Below are 14,310 nucleotides of genomic sequence, written 5' to 3' on the forward strand. Positions count from 1 at the left end.
CCTGCAGCCCAGGGCGTGATCCTGGAGAACCGGGATCGAGTCCCACATTGGCCTCCCTGCATGGAGCCGACTTCTCCCTCTGCCTGTGTCTCTGCCTCTCTCTCTCTTTGTGTCTCTCATGAATAAATAAATAAAATCTTTAAAAAAAAATGTAACCGTTCAATTGCTTCAATGAAGCCTTTGCTGTTCTTCCTGTAGGCCTGGCAATATCATGAGCCCCATATTGCTAAGCTGAAGCCATTCTGCTTACTAAAGTCAGAACTGTATAAAAAAACTTTAATATGGGAATGATCTATGACATTATATTGTCACAACTCAGCATGTTTTATGTTCCATTGTTCCTATCCAGCTGATATATTAAGCTAGGACTGAGCTTCACCCAAACTACTTGCTTGAGAATGGCCTCCACATGTGTTATAAGAACGTATTCACTTGCACAATTTTAGACAAGTAGATGAGTGCTGGCCTAAATACTAGTGTAACAGCCCAGACCCACAAATCAAGAGGACTTCCACAAGATTTTTAAATATATGCAGAGCTCAGGTCCACAGTCTACACAAACCATACAATATACATTAAAAAGCAAAATGGTGGTATTGCCCATTTACCACATTATGATATATAATACTTTCTAGAGGATGTTGCCCATAGTCCTTTTTCTTCAACTTTACTGAGGAATAATTAATATACAATAAAATGTAACCATTTCAAGAGTATATTTCAATGAGTTTTCTAAAAAATAACATGAACTTTTTAAATGATATTCTAGATTATAATCCTCAGCATTTATGTTGGATCTAATCTTTTCCATCTTAAAAATATCCTCCCAGGGATTAACATGACCAAGTACTTTTTAAATATTATAAAGCTCTAATAATTAAAAGTTTTTAAAGCTCTAATAATTAAAACAATTTGGTACTGGAGTATTATATTAGTTTGCTAGAGCCATCATAACAAAGTACCACAAACTGGGAGAAATTTATTGTCTCCCCATCCTGAGGGCTATTAGTTCAAAGTGACGGTGTCAGCAGGGCCATGCTCCCTTTGAACACTACTGGGGAAAGGATCCTTCCTTGCCTTTTCCTGGTCTCTGGTGGTTTGCAGGCAACCTTTGGCACCCTTGGATTGAATATGCATCATTCCACTTCTCCTTTTTCGTCTTGCTATCTTCCCCTTGTGCCCATCTGCTTCTGTGTCCAAATTTCCCCCTTTTTTATGGACCCCAGGTATATTAGATTAGGGTCCCCCTCATGGTCTTATTTCAACTTGAATACCTCTGCAAAGACCCTATTTTCAAATAAAGTTATATCCTGAGGCTCTGGTAATCAGGATCTAAATATGTCTCTTTTGTGGGACACAATTCAGCCATAACACCCATGAATAGCAGATGGAATAGAATTTTACCAGAAACTGACCCAAAGACACTCCAAAATTTAGAATGCAATAAATGTGGTATTTCAAACCAGTTGAGAAAAGATGGATTACTCTATACCTGGTGCTTGAAGAACGATGTAACCCTCTATTATATCAATGGCTAAATTGCACTCACGTCCTTCACACCTAGCACCTGATCCCTTCCCAGCTCCTGGTTCTAGCCTGTGGGGAGGTCCTGCTTATGGAATACTTCAGTAGCCTTCTGAAGAAAATCATCTTTTTGCAAGGGTGGCTTGAGTTAGTTTTTGTAGCATGAAATCACTTCGGAAGCTAATGGCCTCATAACTGGGCATTCCTTTACATAGTGAGAATTTTAGATGTTCTTCTTAAAATATATGCATATAAACATATATGTAAGTATATATATTCCTTTCTGTCATCCTACTTCCCTCCCAATTCCATCTGGTTTCTCTCCTCTACCTGGAAGTGGACTATTTGAAGTCAGTTGATTCCTTCTGCATCTTCCATCATTCTGGGCCGCCTAGAAGAAGTGATTGGTCAAAGCAGAAGCTGTCCTTTGAGGGCCTCTAGGACGTCTGCAAAGCCAGCTAAGATCTCTGCTATTTTAAAACCCAGACATCAAAGTATTTGGATGGGATCCAGAGTTTCCTGCCTCCCTGCAACCTCCTTCCAGAAGAGAATGAAATTGTGGGGAGGAGGGAAACAACCTCAACTGGACCTCTAATTCCCCAAACTGCTATTGGACTCCTTACTACAGTATGGGGCTCCTTGGAAGCTGGCTTATTAAAATGTTTTTTCTGAAATTTGGTGAGATGGGGGCAGCACTAACACCAGACCAGGCATACTTTGGGCCAGAGGCTCCTTCCTTCTCTTCCAGGTTCCCTCCTAGGCTGCTCTTCAAAGAGTAACAGTATCTCCTGTGTACCCGGCACTTAACCATGTTTCTTGCCTGCACAAAAAAAGACTGTCATGATTACATTATTGAATTCTCACAAGAGCCCCATAAGGTAGGTTCTATTATTATTTCTATTTTACAAATTGGAAAACTGAGGCTTGGGGAAGTTAAATAAATTGCCCAAGGACACACACTCTTAGGAGTTCGAATCTGAACCCAGGGCTTGTCTGACTTCAGGGTCTCTGCTCTTAACCACCACTCTGGGAATACTAAACCAAAATGTCAACAGGCACCAGGCAGGAGCAGACAGGAGTGGTGCGGGCCGGGGGGAATGGTGGTGTGCGGCGAGTGGAGCAGTGAGGTAGAAAGCCTGCACCCCATCCGGAGAATGCACACTTGCAGCAACCACGAGTCACAGCCCTGTGGGAACGTGGCCTAGTATGGCCAAAGTTTCCATCTTCCAAAGAGAAGCTTGCAATCTGAATTTTTATACAAAACCTCCCAACTTTTAAATGTTGGGCACGGATTCAAATACTTTTAGAAAAACATTGCACAGTCTGAAAACCTCGCGTCTGCAGGCCCCCATCAGGCAGGAACTCTTATTCCCCACTCATGTTTCCCGTGGGAGGAACTTTCGCTAGGCCACGCCCAACCTCCAGTCTGTCTCCCCTGATTGGAGAGCTCCAGGGAAGGGGCATGCGCAGGAGTCTCCCTCCAGGAACCAGCATGGCCGCCGGAAGTGCCCCGCGCCGCTCCTCCGGCTGGGTGGGAAAGCCTGTCTCTTCGCAGAGCGACGTCCTTGCCGACAGTTTGCTTTATTGGAGTATGAGCTTCGCTATAACAAAGCGCCACCAAATGGGTGGTTTAAAACAAGTTATCTTCTCTCCGCTGCGGAGCCTGGAAGTCCACACTCAGGGGGTCAGCAGGACCTCGCGACCTCCGAGGGTCCCGGCGACCCTCGGCCTGCAGCTCCCCGCCCGTGGCCGCCTCTGTCTTCACCTGACCCTCCCCCCGCCCCCCCAGCCTGTCTCTGGGTCTCGGTTTCCTCTTTTCATAAGGGCGCCAGTCATATTGGATTAGGACCCGCTTCATCCAGTGTGACCTCATCCGGGCTAATTACATGTGCAAAGACGCTGTTTCCAAATAAGGTCACAGTCTGAGTGGACTTGAATATGAGAGGAGGGCAGGAGGGGCAGGAGCACGACTCAACAAAATAGATTCTTTTTTAAAAGAATTGCATATTAATCCCCACCTGTCTGATTCCCACATCTCTCTCTAAGCCGGTTCCACTTGGGAGAGAAAACGAGGGCTACGGTTCGTTGACCTCAAGCTCCAACAGCCACGTTCAGCATTCACGGATGTTAGCAGTGTGCAATCTAAGACTCCGCGGTAATTAGCTCATTTCTCCCCTCCATCTTTTTTCTCATCTCCCCCGTCATTTCTTCCTACTTTTGTGCTCCCTACCACTCCTCTGTGGCTTCAGGGTCTGACAAATGTTGCTGTGCAACAGTGGCAAGGCTCCAGGCGGATTCAAGTCTCAGCCTGCCACCTGCCAGCTCTTAACACCCGACTTCTCAGAGGTGTTCAGGAAATATGTGGACCGAATCTCCTGTGGGACCACAGGCCTTGAGACAAGCGCTCTCCTGTATCTCAGCTTCCTGGTGGGAAATGGAGAGGTAATAATAAACACCACAGGTGGAGCACCCCTACACTTGAGGAAAGAGACAATCGGTCATGAAATAACAGTTCTCCAAGAGCAGGACCAACAAAGTAGGAATGTCACTTGGTGAAGGGCTATAGGTTTAAAGAGAGTTCACAATGGCTTTACCACAATGAACAGGGCAGCGCTAAAGACCTTCCAACACCAGGGGCTGCTCCCGTAGAGCACTCATGCTCACTCACTCACTCTCCTCTCTCCCTCCCTCTCCATCTCCCTCTTCCTCTCTTTCTTTCCGGTTGCCTGAGTGCCAGCCTCGCAACACCCTCTCCACTCCCATACACAGGCCTTAGCCTCCGGGTTTTCCAGCCACAACCTTCTAGGTGCCATTGTTTTGAGCACTCAAAGCACTCCTGAAAGACAATTTGACTCTTCACCAAAGCCACTGAAGTAGCAATTGCTTGGTATGTGTTGACCTCAAAAAAAGTTCTGGATTATTTTTAAAAGTCAAGGTGCCTGGGTGGCTCAGTCGGTTAAGGTTCCAACTCTTGGTTTTGGCTCAGATCATGATCTCAGGTCCCTGGAATTGAGCCCTGCATCAGGCTCCACACTCAGCAAGGAGTCTGCTTGAGATTCTCTCTCTCTCTCTCTCTCTCTCTCTCTGCCCCTCACCCCCACACACACATTTTCTCTCTCTCTGTCTCTCAATAAGTTAATAAATCTTTTTTTTTAATGACTCTTCTCCATTAAGGCATCAGTAAGAAGAAAATGGACATACCTGCAGCACCAGAACCTGAGGGAAGAGTAGAGGAGAAGTGTGAGGGAGAACATGAGGAGCGTCTGTGGGCAGTGGAGCACCCAGTCTGTGGAGCTCTGTGACAGTCCCCCACAGATAAAAGGGTATGGGTAAGACAGTCTGCAGAGACTCCATCATGATGATGAATGCCACAACAACATTAACACATGCTACTGGGGAAGGGCAGGATGGAGGACACAATATTCTCCTTGGCTTTTGTAGGGCCAGGGAAGCCTTCCCAGAAGCAGTGACAACTGACTCTGAAGGCCACCTCAGGGTAACTCAGATGAAGGAGCAGTGGAGAGGTGAGCCAAGCCAAGAAAACACATGATGGGCAGCAGAGGCAGGGCCTTGGGTGTCCAGCCCCCACATCAACATCAGTGTCTGTGCTGAGCAGCAGCCTCATAGTGGCATCTTCACTGAGACAGCCACTGAGGATGGTCTGCGTGTTGCCTCTGGCTGAAATAGCCTCAGAGCCTGACATTCTCTGCCTTCCTTCTTCCCCCAGATCCGTGTACTCCTAATACCCTCTAATAAATGCCTTTTCTGCTAAAATTAGTTCAAGCACATTCTGCTATTTCAGCACCAGGTCTGCCTGTTACAGTGATTAATATCAGGATGGTCCCAGGCAGCAGATGTTCAAGGACATGGGCATCAAGAATGGGTTTTCTGGCTTGGTTGGGTCAGAAGTCAAGAGAAAAGAGCTAAAATTGGAGGATGGGACTCTGGCAGCACATGGCATTTCATGGGTAAATCCAGCAATTAAATGATTACCTGTCACCTCTCAAAACAAAATGTCCTTGAAAAGTAAAGCTAGGGGGTGGGGTGTGTGAGGCACATGGTCATTATCTTGAATGGTGTGACAGACTGTGCATTCAAGGCCTATGGGTAAGAGAATGGATCCTGGTCTCCACTTCTTCATTCCTCTCGAAAAGGATTAAGCATCCTCATAACAAAAGAAAGAAAGAGAGAGGGAAGGAGGGAGGGGAGAGGGAAGAAGGAAGGAAGGAAGGAAGGAAGGAAGGAAGGAAGGAAGGAAGGAAGGAAGGAAGGAAGGAAGGAAGGAGAAAAGAAAGAAAGAAGAAAGAAAGAAAGAAAGAAAGAAAGAAAGAAAGAAAGAAAGAAAGAAAGAAAGAAAGAAGAAAGAAAAGAAAGAAGAAAGAAAAGAAAAGAAAGAAGAAAAGAAAGAAAAGAAAAAAAAGAAAAGAAAAGAAAAAAGAAAAGAGGATAACACATCCCCCCTTAACCAGTAACTTCACAGGACCTCCCAGTGGAGTAAGCAGCTTAATCTCCCCAACCCCACTGATGGTCTGACTCGAAGGAAAGTTCTGAAGACAGTGAGTGTAGGCAACTCTGAAGAGTTTTGCTATAAAGGGGAATGTAGAGGCAGCACCAGCTGGTGGGGTGATTCTGAAGCCTACTGCGCTTTGGAACTCCTGAGATTAATTTAACTCTACTTAATCTCCTGATATTTCTTCCATGTGGAAAGTATCTGCTGGTGTGACACTCCCAGCCTCTCTCTACCCTTCTCACTCACCCCTTACTCTGACTGGAAAACCCAGGGAGCAGGCAGTGGTATGCTGGTAAATGTTTGACAACTGCTCCATGGGGTGGAAGCGTGATCCACAGGGTTTGGTGATTTCCCGGCGTGGAGACTCCCGCTCATCATGGCTGGTTCCGAGCTGCCAGCATGAAGTAAGGCAGAGATGCACACCAGCCCTGCCAGCAGACCCTTGCACACCATGAGAGCAGAACACACAGCCCTGTGGCCCTTTCCTGTTGGGATGTGACTCCTCACAGAAAATCGACCTTCTGCTCCCCTTTCCTTTCCACCCTGGAGGCTTGGCAGGGACAGACCAGCATGAGTGGAAGCCCCTAGTGGTCTAGCACTGCTTGTGGCTGGGTGAGCAAGCATCTCTAACTCTGAGTGGGGATCAGAACTAGGAAAACCACTAGCCCACAGATAAAAGGCACAATTCTAAAATCAGCTTTATCAGTAACAGGTGACATCTTATTCTTCCTAGCCCTTTGCCTAGCTTACCCTGCTGCATTATGACAGCCTCTATAGATTTGATAAGTCTTTCTGTGGCTTTTTTTTTTAAGATTTTATTTATTTATTCATGAGAGAGGCAGAGACACAGGCAGAGGGAGAAGCAGGCTCCCTTCAGGAAGCCGTATGCAGGACTCGATCCCAGGATCCCGGGATCATGCCCTGAGCCAAAGGCAGATGCTCAACCACTGAGCCACCCAGGTGCCCCATGTGGCTTTTTTAAATTATTATTTTATATATTTAGAGAGAGAGTGCGCACGTAAACCAGGGGAGGAACAGAGGGAGAGGGAAAGAGAATCTCCAGCAGACTCTGTGATGAGCGCGGAGCCTGAGGCAAGGCTCAATCCCACAACCTGGAGATCATGACCTGAGCTGAAATCAAGAGTCAAAAGCTTAGCCAACTGAGCAACAAACTGCCCCCCACTGCAGTCAGGATGCACTTTCCCAGCATCAGCGTCGGTGAGGACTGGGGCTCTTAGGTAAAGGGCCCCATCCCAGGAAGCAGCCAGGGCTATCGGTATACCGCTAATCTTCACGTTGGACTTGGCACCACACCCATCTTTCCATGGAACACCCTGTGTCCCGGTCATTCCTGGGAGCATTATCTAACACTTCCTCAGCTTTCCATACCCTGTCCTCAAGTGCTCTGTTTGTTTGGGTTTTTTTTAATCAATTTCCAAAATGGACTCCCTCCCACCCTCTGATAATCTGTCTCCATAAATATTGGACTTGGTTGTTTAAATTTAATTCATTTGAAGTTCAATATTGAATTTTGTATGATTAGCCCTTTGATCAAGAATCAAATCAAAGTATCAGACGTTGAATTAATTAACACCATTGAATTGCTTAACAGAATACCTTTTTTTTTTTCTTTCTAAAATGCAATGTAGGAGCACCTGGGTGGCTCAGTCAGTTATGCATCTGTCTTCCTTTGACTCAGGTCACGATCTCAGGGTCATGGGATTGAGGCCCATGTTGGGCTCCCTGCTCAGCAGAGTCTGCTTCTCCCTCTCCCTCTGCCCTTCCTGCTCATGTGTTCTCTCTCTCCCTCTCTCTCTCTCTCTCTCTGTCTCTCGAATAAATAAAATCTTTTTTCAAATAAAATGTAAAAAATATATAGAGAATATATAGAGAAAACCCATACATTGGTGGAGTTCACAACTTAATCTGTGTTTCTGGTTCTTGTATTTCTGTTGGTGTAAGCAGCATGACGTCATAAGGTAGAACCGAGAAAGGCCGGCACTTAGAACCTCATAAGACACACAGAGGTTCGGTACATGTGTTTTGATTAGATGAATGAAGAAGTGGGCAGTGTAAGGAGCTATATGAATAGTTTTGGGCACCATCTTTTTGCTCTCGTCCCCACTCTCCAGACTCAGAGCTGGGAAAATGTGTAGGGACTCCACTCACCTCCAGACAACTACAAACTAATAAGTACTAAATCCTCCCTTTTGCTCTTACTTTCCTTCCCCCAGTATTTCCCCTGTGCAGTCAAGAGTAAAATAGGCCAACCTTACATCAGAAATGGAGAGGAATGGAAAGGAATTATGTCTTAAGAAAAATGGCTAGAAAGATATGTCTAAACTTGCCATTTGATCTAGTGTATGTTTGATTATGCAAGTGAGTGCTGCAAGTGAGAGCAACCCACATGCAAACAAGGGTCCGCGTGGCTCACAGCAGTGTCTTTGTCATACACTCAGTCTTCTGATACTAATGATGATGTTACCGAGCACTTACTCGGTATCCAGCCATCTTGTGATCACTTTACACATATTAACTTGTTTAATTCTCTCACTTTTCTGAGAGGTAGGAACTATTTCTCTCTGGGCCCTTGGTTTCCTTGTTTGTAAAGTGGAAATACTATTTGTTCCTATATAATATGTTTGCTGTGGAAATTCAATGAGTTTTGCATGGCATGTTGTAAGCACGTGGTACATATTAGTTCTGAATGGCCTCATGGGTACTGTCTCCACTTATAGATTAGGAAACTGAGACACAAAGAAGTAAATTGCCAAGATGCACAGCTGATAAGTGGAAAAGCCAGGATACAAACTCCCTGCTGTTATGAAGAAACTGGAATCCTGGAATCCATGAATATATTAAGGAGATAATTACTTCTACCAGCGATAAAGGGGGGGGGGGAATAAAGCTGCTGTGATAAGCTAGGTCCATTGGGGGGCAGTAGATGCATGCATTCTACAAGCATTACGCTTAACCATGGGTTGTTTTTTAAGACATTAAACAATTTTAGCACAGATTTTATGCTGATTATTAAGGAAGAAATAGATTCAGATTATTTCCCTATTACCTTAAAGTGTAGAATACTTCGGTGAGGATTAAAAATAATGTGTGTGGTAAACTGTCAAGCAAATGAAAGGTCTCCCATCAACATTCAATAAGCTGTTATCACTCACTCTGACAAGACTGGCACTGCCCTAGCTTCTGGGGGTCAGGGTGTCCCAGGCGTGACGTTCACTGAACAAGAAAAGACAAGGACCGCCACACCAGCCTACCATCTCCCCCCACCCTTGTGCTGTGTGAAAAGATTATAGCAATAGTCCAAGCACATGATGGTGATGGAGTGGTAGCAACAGGGAAGGAACTCCAGGGGCCCTGTATATGTTTGGAGTGATTGGCCAAAACTGAATTTGGAAAACACTGTAGTAAGTACTGGATTGAAGCACATATGCAAGAGTACAGGAGAGGGAGTGACCAGTTCTGCCTGGAGATGACACTGGAATCAGCATTAAAATCAAAAAGAGCTTGCAAGTCAGATGGAGGGAAATGGGGAAACATTCCAAGAAGAAATACTCTGGACAAAGGTTGCAAAGCCTGGAAGGTCCTTGTGCCTTTTAGAGGATGCTCAGCAAGCCCTGTATGATGAGCTGGAGGGGAAGGAGAGATACCATCCCCAGCCCCCAAATAAGAAAGTTACACACCCAAGACAGGTGGGAGACTAATATTTTGCCTTTAAAAATAAAGTTTATGGGGGTGCCTGGGTGGTTCAGTGGTTGAGCATCTGCCTTCAGCTCAGGGTGTGATCCCGGGGTTCTGGGATCGAGTCCCACGTCAGGCTCCCTGCAAGGAGCCTGCTTCTCCCTCTGCCTCTGTCTCTGCCTCTCTCTGTGTGTCTCCCATGAATAAATAAATGGGAAATGTATAAAGAATATACACTTTGTCACTCATAGAAAAGCAGTATTTCTTTATCGTCTCATTTATAGACACATCATATTTATACAAGTATCACTTGCTTTTTGAGTGTTTACATTATGCTGCTTCACTTTTACAAAAGATCTACATTAGTATCTGTTTCTGCTAACCAAAAGAAATCCAAAGACAATGTTTCCTTTTATGAAAAAACGTGAAAAGGGAAAATTGCATTCAGCATTTGTTTTGCAGCCCAGCAGAGCTGTTAGAGGAGCAGCGCGGACCCCAAGCATTGAGCAGCAGCAGAGCAGTGAGAGTGGCCTCATCAAGCTCCTTCCCCAGGAACTACACTCAGCATCTAAGCATCAGGCCCCCAGAGTGAACTGTGTCTGGAAGTATCTGTGCTTTATCTTGATTTATTTTGTGCATCCATTAGCAAAGTGAGTCCTGAGATATCAGAAAAGTCTAAGAGAGGTTACTTTTTGGGGTCCATATAAATTAATAGTAATTACTTCTTTGTTTTATGCCATTTCACCTCACAAAAGCTTTCATAGGAACACCTATGTTTGGATAGACAGGAAACCTCTGTATATGTGTGGGTGTGTACATATATATATGGGATAATTCTGTAGACAGTTTTGGACCTTTGCTTTCTGAAATATACTGTACATTTTGAAATATACTGTATAATGGGAAATATACATTTTCCCATTAAATTACATATTCTTCAAATGCATGATTTTATGACTATGTAATATTCCTGCATAGCTGATTCATAATTTTTAAGCAATTCTCTTATTGTTGGACATTATATTGGTTCCAATGTCTCTTTACTATAAAAACTTTGATGGACATTCTTTTCATGTAAATCTCTACATCCCTTATTATTTCCTTAAAATAAAACCCTAACATTGAACTCCTGAGTCCAGGCTATGGGCATTTTTAAGTGCTCTTGATTCAAACTGCCCTCAGAAAGGCTATATTAATTGGACCTCCCAATTAATGCCTAATTAATGCCTAATATTTATTAGGCATATACTATGTGCCAGGCACTGTGGTAGGTGCTATGATAAAGCAGTGAACAAGAAGGACAAGGATCCCTGCCTCCTGGAGCTTCCATCCCAGTGGAATTTTTTTTTATCTTAATATTGTGTTTATTAGATATATACAAGAGTGCTGGAGTCTTGGGAAAGTGAGGCATTTAGGGGTTTAAGAAGCTGAAAGAAAAGAGCAAATGGAACAGGAAAGGAAATGGTAACGTCACTCCTGCTCCCTTCTTCCCTATTGTCCAGCATGGATGCTACCTCAACTTGCAAGACGGAGCCCCTTCCCATCACCATACAGTGCATCTGGCTTCTGCAGCCCCTTGCATCCACTGCAGCCACAACAAGAGAACCCCACATAAAGGAAATATGTAAAGTATAGAATGTATTTGTTATAAACGCTAAGGAGAAAATTAAAAATAAAAACAGAAAAAATATAAACCAAGGAAGTGGGACTAGAAGCATGAGTAAGGAGGTGAGTTTTAGATGTGGTGGGCATGGAGGGCCTTCATGGGGAGGCATTTGAGTCAAGCCCTGAAGGAGGGAGGAAGCTGTGCAACCATCTACAGGACAAGACTATAGGTATGGGTGGGCCAGCAAGTGTGAAAATGGAATTCAAGAGCCTGATTGACAAGTTCAAGGTCATGCAGAATTGGCCTGAATAGAGCAAAGGGAGAGGTCAGAAGGGTAATCAGAATTGAAGTAGTGTAAGAGGCTGGTTGTGCGGGGCTATATGGACTTCCACTCTTCCCTAGAACAGAAGGGGAGCACTGGAGGGCTCTGACTTGGCATTTGACAAGAAGCTTCTGGATGCTGTGCTCACAATAGGCTGGAGTGGGCTGAGGAAGAAACATGAGCTGTGCCAGGATTCAAGAGGCTATTGTGATAACCCAGGAGATAATCCAGGCATCCACGTATGACCAGATAGCAGTCATATGATGGAGAAAAGAAATAGAAATGCAGACACAAAGTGGCGTGAAGGTGGTGCCTTTGCCTACCAGATTTGCTGATGTAGCAGGAAGAAAATAGGTGAGAAGCATCAAGCATGAAGCTCAGCCTTTTGCAGAATTTGCCCTTTACGGAGTTGGAGAAGTCCACAATAGAAGTAAAACTGAGAGGGAAGATAATACAGATTTGGACTTGTTAAATCTGACATAAGTTTTAAGACTTCCAATGAAGATATAGACCAGGCAATTACATAGAGGATTCAAGTTTCACAACAGGTCAAGGTTGAGGACACACACTTAGGAAACCACAGCACATACACAGAAAAAAAGAATTCTTCAAAGACCGAGCTGGTGTAACACCCCTAGGTTAGGAGTGTTACAGGGAATCAGCAAAGGATACTGAGAATGAGCAGCCAGCCAGAAGGGCAGGAAGACAATTGGGAGAATGTGGTGACCTAGGAGTCAAGTGGAGAGTGTTTCAAGGAGGCTGGAAACATCAAGAGCAAGTTGAAGACCAAGAAATGACAGTGAGATTTAGCAGAAAGGAGGTCACTGATGACCATGGGAATAATAGTTTTAGTTGGAGGGAGAGGAGTGAAAATCTGGATGGAGTCGGTTCAAGAATAGGAAGAGAAATTGGCAACAGTAGGTATAGGCCAATATCCTAAGGAGCTCTGCTGTAAACGGAAGGAAAGAAAGGGGTATTAGGTCAAAAAAGAGAGGGATTGTTTTAGAGATTTTATTTATTTATTCATGAGAGACACAGAGACAGGCAGAGACACAGGCAGAGGGAGAAGCAGGCTCCCTGCGTGGACCTGATGCTGGACTCCAATCCCAGGCCCCTGGGATCATGCCTTGAGCCGAAGGCAGACGTTCAACCACTGAGCTACCCAGGTGGCCCGAGAGGGGTGTTTTTTAAGGTAGGAGAAATAAAGCACATTTTTATGATGATGGAAATAATTCCGTAAAGGGGGAAGAACTGTTTTGGGAATTGTTGGAGAATTGGAGAGACTTGTCGGAGCAAAGGCTTTAACTGGGTAAAAGAGTGAACAGGGTACAGTGCACTCCAGCAGGACTATTCGGAGTTGCCAGGGAAGGGAGAGATGAGGGGTACATGAGTTTGGGGGAGCTTGATTGTTTCTATGTTATATTTGTTTAGTGAAATAGGAAACAACGGTGTCAGCTAAGGAGGACGGGGAGGCTATGGTGGAGGTTTGAGAAGTGGGAAAATGTGAAATAGTCATCAAAGAAAGGAAGTCTGAATGGACTGTGGAAATCGAGGGGGGCGCAGCACGTGGACCCCTGGACGGCTCTGTTAGCTATAGCTGGGCAGCTATATTCCACTGCGCCTGTGCAGCAGGGGCCTGGCCCGGGGTCCTCGTCAGTCAGTGATCGCAGCAGAAGGACAGAAGGACGGACGAGCAAGCTGACGAGGAGGCCAGGAGCAGGTGAGGGGGCTTCTCGACCCACTGTGACGTGACACTGCTGGCGGCCCGGGGCGCGGGGCCACCTGAAGAGGGTCCCTTTATCAGCAGCATTTGACTTTAATGAGCTTGAACTTTCCCCGCATTGATTCCTGGCCATTTGTATTCCTTCTGTGAATTGCCTTTTTGTGCCTTTGTTCATAGTTTTTCGAGGCCTTTCATCGATGAGCACTTTACAAAGCACATTAATCTTCTGTCACAGATATTGCTTAGTTGTTTTTTTCTCATTTATTTGCTTGTTAAATGTCTCCAGGCTTTTTTTTTTTTTTTTTTAAGATTTTTATGTATTTATTCAGGAGAGACACAAAGAGAGAGAGGCAGAGACACAGGCAGAGGGAGAAGCAGGGTCCCTGCGGGGAGCCCGATGCGGGACTCGATCCCTGGGCCCCGGGGTCACGCCCTGAGCTGAAGGCGATGCCCAACCGCTGAGCCACCCAGACGTCCCAGGCTTGTTTTTTTAAACATACACGTGCTTTCATATTTTTACATAGTCAAATCCAACAATACTTTATGGATTCAGCACTGTCATTCAGATAAATCTCTTTTCCAGTCCAGGTCAGATAAATAGTCACCAATATTCTCCTTCTTTTATGGTTTTCGCACTTATATAATGTTCACAGGCACTCAAATGTATTTATGGGTTATTTGGTGACTCTTGCCGTTTCTCCACCCTATTAGTAAATTGTTTTCAGCACCATTTTAAAGAGGTAAATCTTTCTTTACATTCTAATTGATAATGACATCAGGATATGCAAGATTTATATTGATCTATATGTGTTTCTCTTCTTTTCTGTCAATCTTTCCATTTCTGTACCAGCCCTATTGTGGCTATTGTGGCTTTATTCACCCTCTAAGACCCCGGAGGGCATGTTCATGTTCCACTCATCACTTTGCCA

The 14,310-nt window shown here is 44.8% G+C and overlaps 1 long non-coding RNA gene across 3 annotated transcripts; it reads left to right on the forward strand.

Moving 5' to 3' along the window:
• The first annotated feature begins 2,977 nt into the window (after positions 1–2,977).
• On the forward strand, positions 2,978–5,301 carry LOC140642989 (uncharacterized). Of its 3 annotated transcripts, none has more exons than XR_012039375.1 (3): positions 2,992–3,679; positions 3,774–3,966; positions 4,699–5,301. It is a non-coding gene; the product is annotated as an uncharacterized lncRNA (long non-coding RNA). The 3 variants fall into 3 exon arrangements; XR_012039374.1 differs by having other exon boundaries at positions 2,999–3,966; positions 4,699–4,847; positions 4,966–5,301; XR_012039373.1 differs by having other exon boundaries at positions 2,978–3,966.
• The last annotated feature ends 9,009 nt before the right edge of the window (positions 5,302–14,310 follow it).

The sequence above is a fragment of the Canis lupus genome, chromosome 11 (genome assembly GCF_048164855.1).
Source record: "Canis lupus baileyi chromosome 11, mCanLup2.hap1, whole genome shotgun sequence".
Classification (NCBI taxonomy): domain Eukaryota; kingdom Metazoa; phylum Chordata; class Mammalia; order Carnivora; family Canidae; genus Canis; species Canis lupus.